Raw genomic sequence first — 14,129 nt, 5'->3', positions numbered from 1 at the left:
TATGCCCTATAAACAGACTGTACCTTCTTCTTTTCCCCGTCCTATACAGAAGGTTCTCATTAGTTGTCTATTTCATACATAGTAGTGTATATATGTCAGTCTCCTAATCTCCCAATTCATCTCACCCTCCCCCTACCCTCCTTGGTGTCCATTCTTTTGTTCTCTACATCTGTCTCTCTATTTCTGCTTTGCAAATAGCTTCATCTGTACATGGTGAAATAAGTCGGAAAGAGAAAAGTAAATATTGTATATCGCACACATGTGGAATCTAGAAAAGCGGTACAGGGCCTAATCTTAAAGTAGCAAGAAGGGCTCCAAGAACATGGGGGACTAGAGCAAAAGGCATTCTGCAGCAAATTCCCACGGCAATCTTCTGTTTCCAAATTTTTCCTGGAAGCTAGTCTTAACTCTTTTCTTTCCCTTTTCCTACATGGCCCCTGAATTCCAGCTTCCAGGCTCAGACTAGACAGGTGGATAGCTGGGAGAGAAGTAAAAGACAATGAGGAAGAGGAGGAAGGCAGAGAAAGTAGAGGGTGGTGTGTCATTCAGTGCGGCCTGTGGGGAGGAGCCAAGAAATGTCCAACCAGATGTGGAAGAGCCTCCTCCAGGACCTAAGTGTCAGGAGGTCAGGGGCCTGCTCCGTTTGGTTCTATTACATTCCAAATGCTTGACATCATGCCTGTCACCTAGCAGGAGCCCCATGAATATTAACTGAATATAAGAACAGATGAGAGGTGAATGGATAAAGAAGATGTGGTGCATATATACAATGGAATATTACTCAGCCATAGAAAGGAATGAAGTTGGGTCACTTGTAGAGATATGTATGGACCCAGAGTCTTTCATACATAGTGATGTATGTCAGAAAGAGAAAAAACAAATATCGTTTAGTAATGCATATATGTGGAATCTAGAAAATGGTACAGATGAACACATTTGCAGGGCAGGAACAGAGAGGAAGACACAGAGAACGGATGTGTGGACATGGGGAGGGGAGAGGGGTGGGATGAATTAGCAGATTGGGTTTGACATATAGACACTACCATGTGTAAGGTAGATAGCTGGTAGGAACCTGCTATATAGCACAGGCAGCTCAGCTCAGTGTTCTGTGATGACCTAGGGGAGTGGGACCTAGGGAATCAAGACTGCCAGGGGAAATATCAATAACCTCAGATACGCAGATGACACCACCCTTATAGCAGAAAGAAAAGAGGAACTAATGAGTTTCTTGATAAAAGTAAAAGAGGAGAGTGAAAAAGCTGGCTTAAAACTCAACATTCAAAAAATGAAGATCAAGGCATCCAGTCCCATCACTTCATGGCAAATAGATGGGAAAACAATGGAAACAGTGACAAACTTTTATTTTTGGGGGCTCCAAAATCACTGCAGATGGTGACTGCAGCCATGAAATGAAAAGACTCTTGCTCCTTGGAATAAAAGAGAGACATTACTTTGCCAACAATGGTCCATCTAATGAAAGCTATGGCCTTTCCAGTAGTCATGTATAGATGTGAGAGCTGGACCATAAAGCAAACTGAGTGCTGAAGAATCGATGCTTTTGAACTGTGGTGTTGAAGAAGACTTGAGAGTCCCTTGGACTGCAAGGAGATCAAACCAGTCCATCCTAGCGGAAATCAGTTCTGAATATTCATTGGAAGGACTGATGCTGAAGCTGAAACTCTAATACTTTGGCCACCTGATGTGAAGAACTGACTCATTAGAAAAGACCCTGATGCTGAGAATGATTGAAGGCAGGAGAAGAAGGGGACAACAGAGGATGAGATGGTTGGATGGCATCACAGACTCAATGGACATGAGTTTGAGCAAACTCAGGGAGACAGTGAAGGACAGGGAAGCCTGGCATGCTGCAGTCCATGGGGTCACAAAGAGTCAGACATGACTGAATGACTGGACAACAATGACAAAGGGGAGTGGGATGGGGGAGGGGGAGTGAGGTCCAAGAGAAAAGAGATATACGTATAACTACAGCTGATTCACTTTGTTGTACGGCAGATACTAAACAACACTGTAAAGCAGCTAAACTCCAGTTAAAAAAAAATAAATGAGAGAACTTAGAAGGAGCTTTGCCTTGAATCTGAGGGAGGAAGAGAACAGAACTAGGAGGCAGCAGATGTTTGCTTACACAAGGAAAGTGGGGTGGATGTCACAGCACTGAGAGGGAACTTCACTTGGACATCTGCTCCCTCTGCCATCTTTCCTTCTCCTCCTGCTGATTAGGTGAGTCCATCACGCCCAACCCTGGGGTCTTCCCTACATCAGTTACTCCCTCTGTGTTCCCAACCTCTCCCTCTACTGGCTCTCTGTTCATGGTTCAAAACCATGCTCAAAACACTTTGTGATTAAAACCAAACAAAATTGAAACCAAAACCAAACAAATATTACTCTCCTCACGTGAAACCCACTCCCAGGGTCTTTTTCCTTTCTTGGGAAACCAAGGTTTACACCTTGTTTGTTTTTTATTTTAATGTCTTCTTTAATAAGACATTACAGCACACAGCTGAGCCCCTAGTGTATCAGTCAGACATGGAGATGCAGATGCAAAGGAGAAGGGAAACAAATGTCATCTTAACCCCATTCCTTCGGCAACTAATGGAAATACAGAATACGAAAGGAGCAATTCTGTGTATTTCATCAAGTCTTTGAAGACACCGTAACAGTTTTATAATGAACTTTGCTGTGATCTGTTAAAGAATCTTCAAATTAAATAATGAGGATGTTTAAAAATTGTAATCTTCTACAGCAGATTTAAGCCAAACACACAAAAAATGACACATAGGATCTACATTCAAGGTCCCTCCTTCCACATCTCCCACTGATCCCCTGAAAACAGGTAAACTCATGCCTTGACCCTCCTATACCTAACTACTCTCATGAGTCTCCAAATAGCCTCTGTGCTGCTACACTCCCTGGGCAGGACCTCATTCCCCACTTACCAGGCAGCGTTTGTGGGTCCTTCCTGACCCTGATTCCGGGACACTCCTCCTCCTGGTGTCCCTCCAGCCTCCCAGGACCTCTCCCCTCTCAGACTCCTCTCTACCTCCTGTGTGGTTGTGAACTGCCACTCTGTCTTCCTACCTCTCTGCCTGGGCACTCATTTCCCACCTTCTTAACCCCCAAGCTTTGGTTTAGAGGCCTCTCCTCCGAGCTCCATTAGCCTGGTGCTCCTTCTAATACAAAACACATTCCATTTTGTTATTCCTTCCTTAACTGTCTACCTCCCGAGCCAGCCCATAAGCTCCTAAGATGAGAACCATGTCTGTGCTGCTCACACTATGGCCCCACTACTGTGCACAGAGCTAGGCAGTCACAAGCAGTAATGGCTACAGAATTTCCAAAGTCCTGGGCCAAAAAAAATGCAGACCCTCTTGTTAAAAGAATTCAGTTCAGTTGCTCAGTCGTGTCTGACTCTGCGACCCCATGGACTGCAACATGCCCGGCTTCCCTATCCATCACCAACTCCTGGAGCTTGCTCAAACTCATGTCAAAAAATAACACAGTTATTAAAATATTTAAATTATTTTTTCATGTTAAAAAATTAGTGAGAATTTAAAGACTGTGACAATAGAGCATGAAGCCAAATATGGGAGCCCTTCTGAATGTGGGGTCCTGTGACTGCATAGGCCACACCCCCATGAAGCTGATCCTGACTGCATGCCCTTTACTGAATGAATCATTAGCTTTAACAACGACATATGCTGATGACTCCAAATATCCTTTCCAGCCCACACATCTCTGCCGTGCTCCAGCCTGGAACAGCCAACTGACGGCAAACATTCACTCGGGTACTTACTGGTGTCTCGGACTTGGCATGTTTCAGACTTGATGATCCTCCCCCCAGCACACCCCCAAAATCATCCTTCCAGCATTCCCAGATTCAGGGACCAGCAACCCTTTCCACCCAGGGGCCCACTGCTGAAGCCATCTCAGCCTGCATGTCCAGACAGGCATCAAACTCTTCTCACCCTGCATGTCCAGACAGCCAGGGATCCTGTAGCGCCCAACCCCTCAAGAGCAGGCGGAGCTGCCCCTGCCTTGGTTTCTTCTGTTACTGCCTGGGTTCAGGCCCCATCAGAGCTTGTCCGCCTGACTCAGGAGCTCTCAGTTCTGCCCTCCTCTGACCCCTGCTCCCCAGGGTCACCAAGATCATTTCAAAGCATCACATCCTGCCCCCTACCACAAGCCTGTGGGTGCCTTCCCAGCATTTCCAAACTCCTTCATTATCTGGGTTTTGCCTCTGTTTCTGGTTTCAGCCTCACACTTGCTATTCCTTTCCCACTACGTCTCCCTTCATCTGGCCAACCGACTCCTCTCTGAGACCCAGCCTAGGAGCACGTCCTCCTAGTCTACTTGCGTTGCCTCTTCTCTGCAACCCCATGGTGTCATGTACCTGGTATAGCCCTTACCTGTCTCTCTGTGACGGATGACCTTGGTGACTGTCCCTAACTACCTGAGGGCGTTTTCTGGGCAGAGCCTAAGCCCTGGTCTCTGAGGATCCAGCGCTCAGAGCCTGGTCTGTGACAGACACGCAGTAACTATCTGCTGGAGGGATAAGTGACTAAATAGATATGAGTGGGCAGGACTTGGATGGATGAACAGACGTGTCCAGAAGTGATGGTCTCAAATAAGACTTTTCTTAATAATATGACTTGTAATTGCCTAATTTTCTATGGTCTGAGTCCTCAAAAATCCATAAGCCTTCCCACTGGTTTTACAAAAAGACAATGGACCTAAAAGGATGCTGTTCTGGCTGAAGCACCACTGAAAAGTGACTCAAAAGATAAGGAGAAAATAAACAGGGCCCCTGTTCTTAGTGGGCAGAGGAGGCAGAACGCAGCCACCATGATGCTTACTCTGTTTTTTCATTTCAAATTCATACACGATGAGGTATCAGGATTCAACTCCAATGTTCATTGGTGGGGTAATCCTACCTAATTATGCTCATAAATAGATCATTGTATCTAAATCCATCTCTGTACAGAGCATTCTTCACTTTTGTTTGAACTATCAAGTTCTTCCTTCATGAGACATCCACGGATTAAAGAATGACAGCGTGTCTGATAGCCAAACTCTCCAGTCCCTGCATCGCAATGCTCTTATGTGATTCCTGGCTTCCTTTTGATCTTTCTCTCTTTCATGCCTCTGATCTTGGGATCAATTTGTCAGAGAGCAGGGCTCCAATCTGGAGCAGGGTAGTGAGAGGGAAGAAGTTTCAAAGGGAACAGAATGCATGTGAAGGCTGACAAAGCCTGTCCTAAACAGACAATAAAGTAGAGACATGCCTTTAAAGCTGCAGTCTCTCATTATAGGATCCTACAGACTTCATATCTTCTACTTCATTATTTTACAAAATGTTTTTACTCAAGGGGAGAAAAAAATCTATAGCAGCAATGAGTGCCAAGGAGAGTTAGGCATATGCCCTGACCTTTCTTCTGGGGCCTCAGGTCTAGACCTGTGGATGACTGTGGTCAGGATGACATTTCCTTCACCTACTCAGTGTTTGGTGACAGACCAGGTGAGGAAGTCATCAGGGGTTGGATGATTTAGTCAACTGGCAACCACTTGCCAGCTGGTATCCCATATCATACAGAGGGCATGGTTCCTAAGCATATTCTGCAAAGTTAAGGCTAGCCTTCCATTTACAGAGACTAACTGAAATATACATGCTTTAATTTCTTATCCAGTAAAATAGATGGGGCAGTATTTATAACAGGGTGAATGATAAGGTTTAATGTGTTTTTGTGAGTTAACTGCAAGGATGGGAGAAAAAATGGTAAAGCAAAGAAATCGATAGTTAACTGTGCTCCCCTCTACCATATTAGCCACATAAGGGAACATGTGCAATTTATTCCTAACTGACGAGAAATTTGAGTTCAGAGAACAAGTCCTAGAAAATTCTGCTACTTATATCCTCTGGTGTCACAATTTGGAGTAAAAAAGATTTACTTTTTCCCCCCAAGTTGGTCAAAATGTAAACTGGTCAAGAGAAAAATAAAGGGCCAAATAGGCTGCTCATTTCAGATATTCTCTCAATTTTACACTTTCTCTTAAGGATATCACACTAACTCCCATTAAACCCCATCTCAGAGCAGGAGGGATACTCTCTAAAGGCATCTGACAAACAAGCAAAAGAAAAAAAGAATAAAAGTGGCAATTAAACAACTGACAGAAGGGAAAATGCAAATATTCAGTAAACACAGGAAAAGAAGCTCTACCTCACGAGTCCAGAAAAAGGCAAATTAAAGCAAAAGGAATATAATCTTTTACAACAGATTGGCAAACATTTATTGAAAAAATTAACAACACATAATAGCTCTCATAGGGTGAGGGGAAAAGTCATTCTCATAATTAAAGAGAACATGAATTATACTTTTTAAACATCTTAAAACTGTAACTGGGACTTCCCTGGTGATCCAGTGGTTGAGAATCTGCCTGCCAATACAGGGTACCCAGGTTCAATCCCTGGTCTGGAAAGATCCTACATGCCATGGGGCAACTAAGCTTCCACACCACAGCTACTAAGCCCACGAGCTACAACTAGTGAGCCCATGCTCTGTAACAAGAGAAGCCGTCTCAAGGAGAAGCCTGCACACCACAACAAAGAGTAGCCCCTATTTGTTACAACTAGAGAAAGCCGGAGCGCAGCAACAAAGACTCTGCACAGCCAGACATAAACAAAATTAAAAAAAAACTCTAACTACATAAAAAAAGGCTCAGCCATCCTACTGTGGGGAATATATCCTAAAGAAATAAAAGGGTTGGTTCAAGTCAACAATTCATCTTTGACATCACTTGTGCAAAGACTGGAAACACTCTGAATGTCTGCCAAGAGGGGACCTGTTGAATGGATTGGTATGTAATCTATATGATATTATACAGTCACTTTAAAAAAAAAAGTCTGTTCTCTGACCTGTAGGTATCAAGAGGTATTTATTGTTAAGGAAGAAAAGCACTTTTCAGAGTAATGTGTGGAATAATCCCATTTTTATAAAAACAAAAACTATATATATAGAGAGATAGATACTCCCTATATGTGCATGCGTGCTCAGTTGCTTCAGTCGTGTCCAACTCTGCGACCTCATGGACTGTAGCCCCCCAGGCTCCTCTGTCCATGGGATTCTCCAGGCAAGAATACTAGAGTGGGCTGCCATGCCCTCCTTCAGGGGATATCTTCCTGACCCAGGGATCAAAACTGCGTCTCCTGCATTGCAGGCGGATTCTCGCACCACTGAGCCGTGAGGGAAGCACACGAGGCATCTAGTTCCAGGCCAAAATCCTCTGTATGCTCCTTCAGGCTCTACAGAGCAGACCTGCGGGGAAGCTGCCCTCCTCACCCCTCACCCGGCCAGGGCTCCGCAGCCTCTGCAGGGAGCTGCAGGCCAGGGTTCCCTCCCGTCTCCCTCCCTTTTATACATTTACACACTTTTCTGCCTTCTCAGCCTAGGCACGTCCCCCAGGAGTCTTGGCTCAGACACTTTTCTCCACTCCCAGTACTTTTCCACTCCTTCCCCTTCTCCATCACCTACCTGCCACCCCCACCCCCTGGTCCCGAGGCACAGCTTCTCAGATTCCTTCTGCCCTGCTACACGTGCTGCCCATCATTGCCTGACCCTGACCAGGGCCCTTGTGGGGAAAACGAACACTTGGCTTTCCTCTTTGCCTCTTGGCTGCACTATCACCACGAGTGAATAAGCCTTCGCTGTTTCTAACTGGCCACCTGGCTGTCTGATGACATAAATTATCTTTGAATGAGTAGGGGGAAAGGAACGGAAGTGGGAAAGTTAATTTTCCTTTAGACATCTTTGTATCATCCCACTCACAGGAATCATGTTACATTCCTTTTGCACATTTTGAAGAGGAATTTATTTGCCCAGATCTGGCTGTATATTCACAAAAGATTATTCACCCGGAATCCTCCTGACTGCCGATTCATCTTTGTTACACTGCCGGTCTTCATGAACGTTGTGTGACCTGAGCATTAAAGTGTCCAAAGAATTCTTCCTGGGACCCAAGCATCTCTCGGAGCTCAGTCATGACTACAGAAGTCTCCTGTAACTGCATCAGGAGCTGCTGAGAATCCAGCGACAGAATTCTCTTATAAAAAGTGAGAACTGGTGAAGGCCAAAAATGGCTGTACCTTTCCCATCACTTGTTATAAGAAGAGACCCACAGAAGTAGGTTCAGAAATGCCGACCATGCTCACAAATGAAAACAACGGAAAGACATTCTGAGTGAGAAATGAACGGAGTGACTGAAGGATTCGTCAGCACTCCTCTAGATGGTTGGATTCCATTCCTTTTAGTCATACAGAAGGGTTAGGACAGTGGCAATCTTCCTTTTCCTCCCAAAGCCTGGACATTCTGGACTAGTCTAATACACACATTTCTCTAGGAACCTATGAACTTGAAACTATACCTCTTAGGCACTGACAGTATACATCCGTGTGGAAATGTATATGTTATTTTTCAGCAGGGACTGACACATTTTCAATGTATTAAATCAGTGACACTTGGATAAAGTGAAAACAAAACATCCCTCTCTGCTTCCAACTCAATGACTGTATCCATTGCCTGTGGGCTGCCCACCACCACACAACTGCCAGAGTTCAAGGCTGAGGCAGCCACCCAGGGACCCAGGGGTCTAGATGTGGTTGAGGGATGGAAGAGGCACTTCTTATAGATCACTGCTGGGAGTCAGTGGAGTAGGAGGGAGCAAACAGCCAGTTACACTTTCTATTGCTCAAGAATACATCTTCTTTCTTCCAGGGCAAGCAGAACTCAACATATACTGATGAGTGTTGTGGACAAAGTGCTGTAGTTTATGTCCACAGCTACCCTCTGGAGCTTTCTCACTTGTGGCTCAGACTGTAAAGAATCTGCCTGCAATGTAGGAGACCCAGGTTCAAGCCCTGGGTTGGCAAGATCCCCTGGAGAAGGGAATGGCTACCCACTCCAGTATTCTTGCCTGGAGAATCCCATGGACAGAGGAGCCCGGTGGGCTACAGTCCATGAGGTCATGAAGAGTCGGACACGACTCAGCGACTAAGCATACACCCTCTGGAGCTTTCTCACTATGTAGAACACTCTCACGGAGAGTTTCAGAAAGTGCCCCCTTGCTCCGGGATGCTATTGGGTTTGAATAGCAGAGGCTAGTGCGCACACCTGCCTTTCCAGCCTTTCGTTCACTGAAATGAGATGATGTTGCCTTGGTACCCTACGCAGCTCTTACATCATTAGTTACAGCTATCCAGAAAGCTTCAGAGTCGAGCCAAGGAGCAACACACTGAAGTTTTAGGAGGAAGAGGAAGTCTGGAGAATGATGAAGGGCAAACGCAGGAGAACTCCAGCTGGCACTTCCTTCCTGTGAGCTTCAGGAAGCCTAAAAGCCCCTGCTCTGCTCGACGCACTTCAGAGCAAGTGAGTCCTCCAGCCTCCTCAAGGCAAAACCTTTGGCCTTAAGACCAAAGACATCCTAAAATTCACAATCAAATGATTTTGCAAATAGGTGCTATGTAAATATGGTACAAGGATAATAATGATACTATAGCTTTTCAGCTTCAGTAGAAGGTTTTGTTCAAGTGGCACAAAGACTGGGGGAAAATGAACATATTTATGTATCCCAGGTGGTGCTGGTGGTAAAAAGCCAGCCTGCTTGCCTGCCAATGCAGGAGACATAAGAGATGCGAGTTTGATCCCTGGGTCAGGAAGATGCCCTGGAGGAGGAAATGGCAACCCAGTCCAATATTCTTGCCTGGAGAATCCCATGGACAAAGGAACCTGGTGGGCTATGGTACACGGGATCGCAAAAAGAGTCAGACATGACTGAAGTGACTTAAGATGGATCTATCCCTTACATATTGACATAGAGGTTTATAGTTATAGATGTAGATTATATATAATATGGATATATTTATATATAAAAATCTCCATATATAAATCTCCATTTATAAATATATACACATTTATATATATATGAAAATCTCCTAGCTTAATAATCGTAGAATCTCTCAGTGGAGCTGAAATAGCAAAGAAATCCAAAATCACCAGGCTACTAGACTTGAGAAGTACTTAATGGTGTCTGGAAGTCCAATCGCCATAGAGGAAAACGTTAAGGAAGATAAAAGTCAGGGCTCAAGCTCATTCCTGAAGGCAGAATCCAAACCAAGTTGCTTCACTTTGTGAAAAACATTGGTTTCTTCTCTCTGCAGCACAGGAACTGCTTGCCTGCAAAGTGCTCTCAGACTCTTTGAAAGAGTCCAGGAAATGTACTCATATGAGAGTTGGCTGAGCAGTGAAGAATTGGTGCTTTTGAACTGTGGTGCTGGAGAAGATTCTTGAGAGTCCCTTGGACTGCAAGGAGATCCAACCAGTCCATCCTAAAGGAAATCAGTCCTGAATATTCATTGGAAGGACTGAAGCTGAAGCTCCAATACTTTGGCTACCTGATGCAAAAAGACGACTCACTGGAAAAGATCCTGATGCTGGGAAAGATTGAAGGCAGGAGAAGAAGGGGGCGACAGAGGATGAGATGGTTGGATGGCATCTCTAACTCAATAGACACGAGTTTGAGCAAACTCCGGGAGACGGTGAAGGACAGGGAAGCCTGGCGTGCCGCAGTCCACGGAGTCGCAAAGAGTCAGACAGGACTTAGCCACCGAACAACCACCACAGGGGAGCACAGAATTTCATTCCCATCTTGAGTAATTAAGTGGCCACCAACCCTGCAGCATAGAACCTGGCCACATGTGTAGAAAAATGTGCCTAAGTGTGCACACACACACATGCAGGAAAAACTCTTCTGGGTTACTGTCAGCTCTGCCAGTCTAGTGAGGGAGGTTATAATGGGAGAGACAGAGCACTGCTTGGGGTGATGGCCGATGTCAGGTCCTCTCCCAGCTCAGACTCTGAGGGACACTTACCTATATGCACCACTGGAGGTTATGAGGTGGTGTGGTGGTAGCGAGGGCACTAGCTTGGGAACTGGAATTTGTAGGTGCCAGCCTCACCTTAGGTTAATTGCCAGCTCTCAGCCTTGGTGTCTTTGGTAATAAAAAAGGGTAAAGACCACATCATTTCTCAGGTACCTCCCAGGTCTACATTTAAGTGATTCTGAAAGGAAGCCTGACATCCGTGGAGTGGAGAAATACGGATAAACTACTAGAGCTACTACTTCCCTTCTCAGGAGGTGGTAATCCTCAGAATTTAAATTCTTATAAATACGAACCAATACAGAAAGTGCCAGAATGGGAGATTTCACCCTGAGCGCTTGTTTTAAATCATAAAGGACAAGGAGCCCATTACCGAGCAAGCCCCCCAATGTAATTTCACTGTTGTCACCAGTCCCCTCAGAATGCAGAGCTGCAAACAAAAGACATCTCTGATGCTGTTAAGAGTATTCATGGGATGCCCTGATTCTATTACACACTTTTTCAACTGAAAGTGATTCGAAACGCAACATTAAACCACACATTTCCAGAATGGAGGAGAAAATCTGGTACAAGGTGACAAAGAGAAACCATTTGAAAAACCTGTTTTGACAGCGTATATCAATTCCAAAGGACAGCAAGGAGACATCCATTTTGTCAAAAAGCATCAGACCTTGTCAATTCTCTTTGGATGTAGCAGGAGCATCTGCCTCCTTCAAAAGTATCAGAAATGTGTCGATGGAAAAAGCAGGGCAGCTGATGGAAGAAGGCGGGCTTGCCACCACCAGAGGACAGCCAGGCTGGTGATGCTAATTAGAGGTGTCAAAAAATAGCTGAAGGGAAAAAAATAATCTCACGAGCGTGGAATTAGTTTTGGTGTGTTTTTAGTCATTCCATTTCCAGAATGGATACTAAAGAAAAAAGTTTGCAAATACGATGATTCATCTAACAGGACCTCAAACATGAAAGCGTCTCAACAGAAATATTCACTGAAAAATGGTCAGAAAAAAAAAATTCTGATCTTTAAGTAGCAGCAAAAATAAATGACCACTCGCAGAGAAGGGACTGAGTCAGACGTTCCTGTTTTCTTCGCAAGCAGCCTAGTCTGTGTTTATACCACCCAGAATAATTTCTCAATGTCATAATTCAGCCACTTTCTACAAACATCCTACCATGCCAGCAAAATTCATGAAACCAAGTGCACCAGCATGATATTTTCCACACCAGGTAAAAAGCCTTACAGTCATGAAAGAAAACTTTTTGAGGTGCTTATTTTTTAAAAAAAATGATAAGGGGTCCAGATATATATTAATAGTGGGGTTGGTATTTTTTTTTTAATATTCCATGTTCCATAAAACTCACCCTTGTAAAGTGGGCAATTCAGTTGATTTTAGTATATTCACAACTTTGTCCAACCACCAGCACTATCTTAATTCCAAAACATTTTCATCATCTCAGAAGAACCCATCCCACACTCATTAACAGTCATCCCCATTTCCCCTCCTCCCCACTAACCCTTGGCAACCATTAATCTGTTTTCTGCCTCTCTACATTTGCCTATTTTGGATATATCACATAAATGAGATCACATAATACATGGCCTTTTGTGCCTGATTTCTTTCCCTTAAAATAATGTTTTTAAGGTTCATTGTATTATAGCAGACATCAGTACTTCATTTCTTCCTACGCCTGAATGAATATTTCACTATATGAATACACCCTATTTTATTTATCCATTCATTAGTGGATGGACATGGGATTGTTCCTACTCTTTAGGTATTGTGAATAATGCTGTTACGAACATTCATCTACAAATATGTGTGTGGATATATGTTCTCAGGTCTCTCGGTTATATGCCTAGGAGTGGAATTGCTGGGTCATGAAGGAACTCTGTGTTTAACATTTTGAGGAATTGCCAATGGGTTTTCGAAAGTGGCAGTACCACTTTGCATTCCTAGTTGGTGGGTTTTGAAACTCTCCCTTAAAGAACTGCAGAGTTCAAATTAATTTCTGAAAATCCCACAGTGGATTCTAATTTTGCACAGTTTCAAAAGCGCTTGGCTGGCAAAGTTTTGCCTGCATGCTTTGATCTCAGTGCACATACTGAACACTTAGTGGTTCCTTTTCCATTTGGGTCAGACAGTGCATATTCTGTTCTTCTCAAGCACAGGATTCTTATCTGTAATCCATAGCGCCACACAGTTCCCCAGCATAAATGCATACAAACACTTCTCAAGCTCTCAAATGAGCACATTTTTCTCCCTCTAGCAAGTAGTCAGTTTGGGTGAGGCCATCAGAGGCATGTTTTTCCTCTACTATAGCCTTTATTGCAAAGGATAGGATCTTCCTTCCTCTTCTTCTTCTCCTTCTTCCTTCCTCCCTCTCCCCTTCTCTTTCTTTCCTTTAAATAACTGATGGCAACAAGAGTTCCCTGGTTTGTGTACCAAGGCAGGTAGGACACGCAGAGCCCAGAAGCAACCTCTTTACTAGCACTCCACATTAGTCCAAATTGGACACAGCTGTGTCCAATTCCATCCTCTCTGTTTTAAAAGGACAATGCCAGGGAGCAACTGAAATGAGTCCCAAGAAAAGAAATAAAAACAATGCAAGGGGTGGAAAATAGATGCTTTGAAGGAGCTTAAAGCAATTATGGTATTTTAGCCTGAAGGGAAAAATGAGGAGTGATTCGATCACAATCTCCTTCAAGCAATCTGAAATAGTTTTTTTGAAGGAATGGTGGGTGACCAGTTTCTTCATACTTCAGAGTAACACAAACAAGAGGAAATTCTATTTAATCAAATCAGTAAGATTCTATGGTTGGAAACAAGAAAAGAATTTCCTGATCTTCACATTCTACACTGACTGAAGGCTGTGGGTCTCCGTCCCTGGAATTCTTCACAAGGACATGAGGGAGCTTTGTCTATATTTGCCCGCCAAGAATCCTGAGGCATCCTTTATTGTTGTTCCTTTATGATGCCATAAATCAGGAACTACATCAGTGGTGCGGGGCAAAGCCGGATCCATATCAATTCATTCTAGACAGTATACTGTAAAATGTATTTAGTATAGTATTACAAACTATACTATGGAAGTAAATACAGCATCCTCGTTGTCACATGCCCCTGCTCAAAATAAGCTCTATGACTTTGCCTGATGGGGCAGGTGGCTTATCTGTAGCCCATGGTTA

General features: G+C 44.1%; 1 protein-coding gene and 1 long non-coding RNA gene across 3 annotated transcripts in view; one reads left to right on the top strand and one right to left on the bottom strand.

The window, feature by feature from the left end:
* The window catches only part of PPM1H (protein phosphatase, Mg2+/Mn2+ dependent 1H), a 301,134-nt gene that overhangs the window by 104,329 nt on the left and 182,676 nt on the right, over positions 1–14,129 (bottom strand). The window lies entirely within an intron of this gene.
* The window catches only part of LOC145545149 (uncharacterized), a 57,011-nt gene continuing 44,841 nt past the window's right edge, over positions 1,960–14,129 (top strand). The window contains exons 1-2 of one of the 2 annotated variants that reach the window (XR_014081907.1): positions 1,991–2,238; positions 9,240–9,434. This is a non-coding gene — a long non-coding RNA (uncharacterized LOC145545149). Of the gene's footprint in view, positions 2,239–9,239; positions 9,435–14,129 lie in introns of both variants that reach the window. The other variant, XR_014081908.1, reaches the window with a different exon arrangement.

This window comes from Giraffa tippelskirchi, chromosome 4 (genome assembly GCF_054371585.1).
Source record: "Giraffa tippelskirchi isolate mGirTip1 chromosome 4, T2T-mGirTip1v1.2.pri, whole genome shotgun sequence".
Classification (NCBI taxonomy): Eukaryota; Metazoa; Chordata; class Mammalia; order Artiodactyla; family Giraffidae; genus Giraffa; species Giraffa tippelskirchi.
This window is presented reverse-complemented; position numbering and strand designations above follow the sequence as displayed.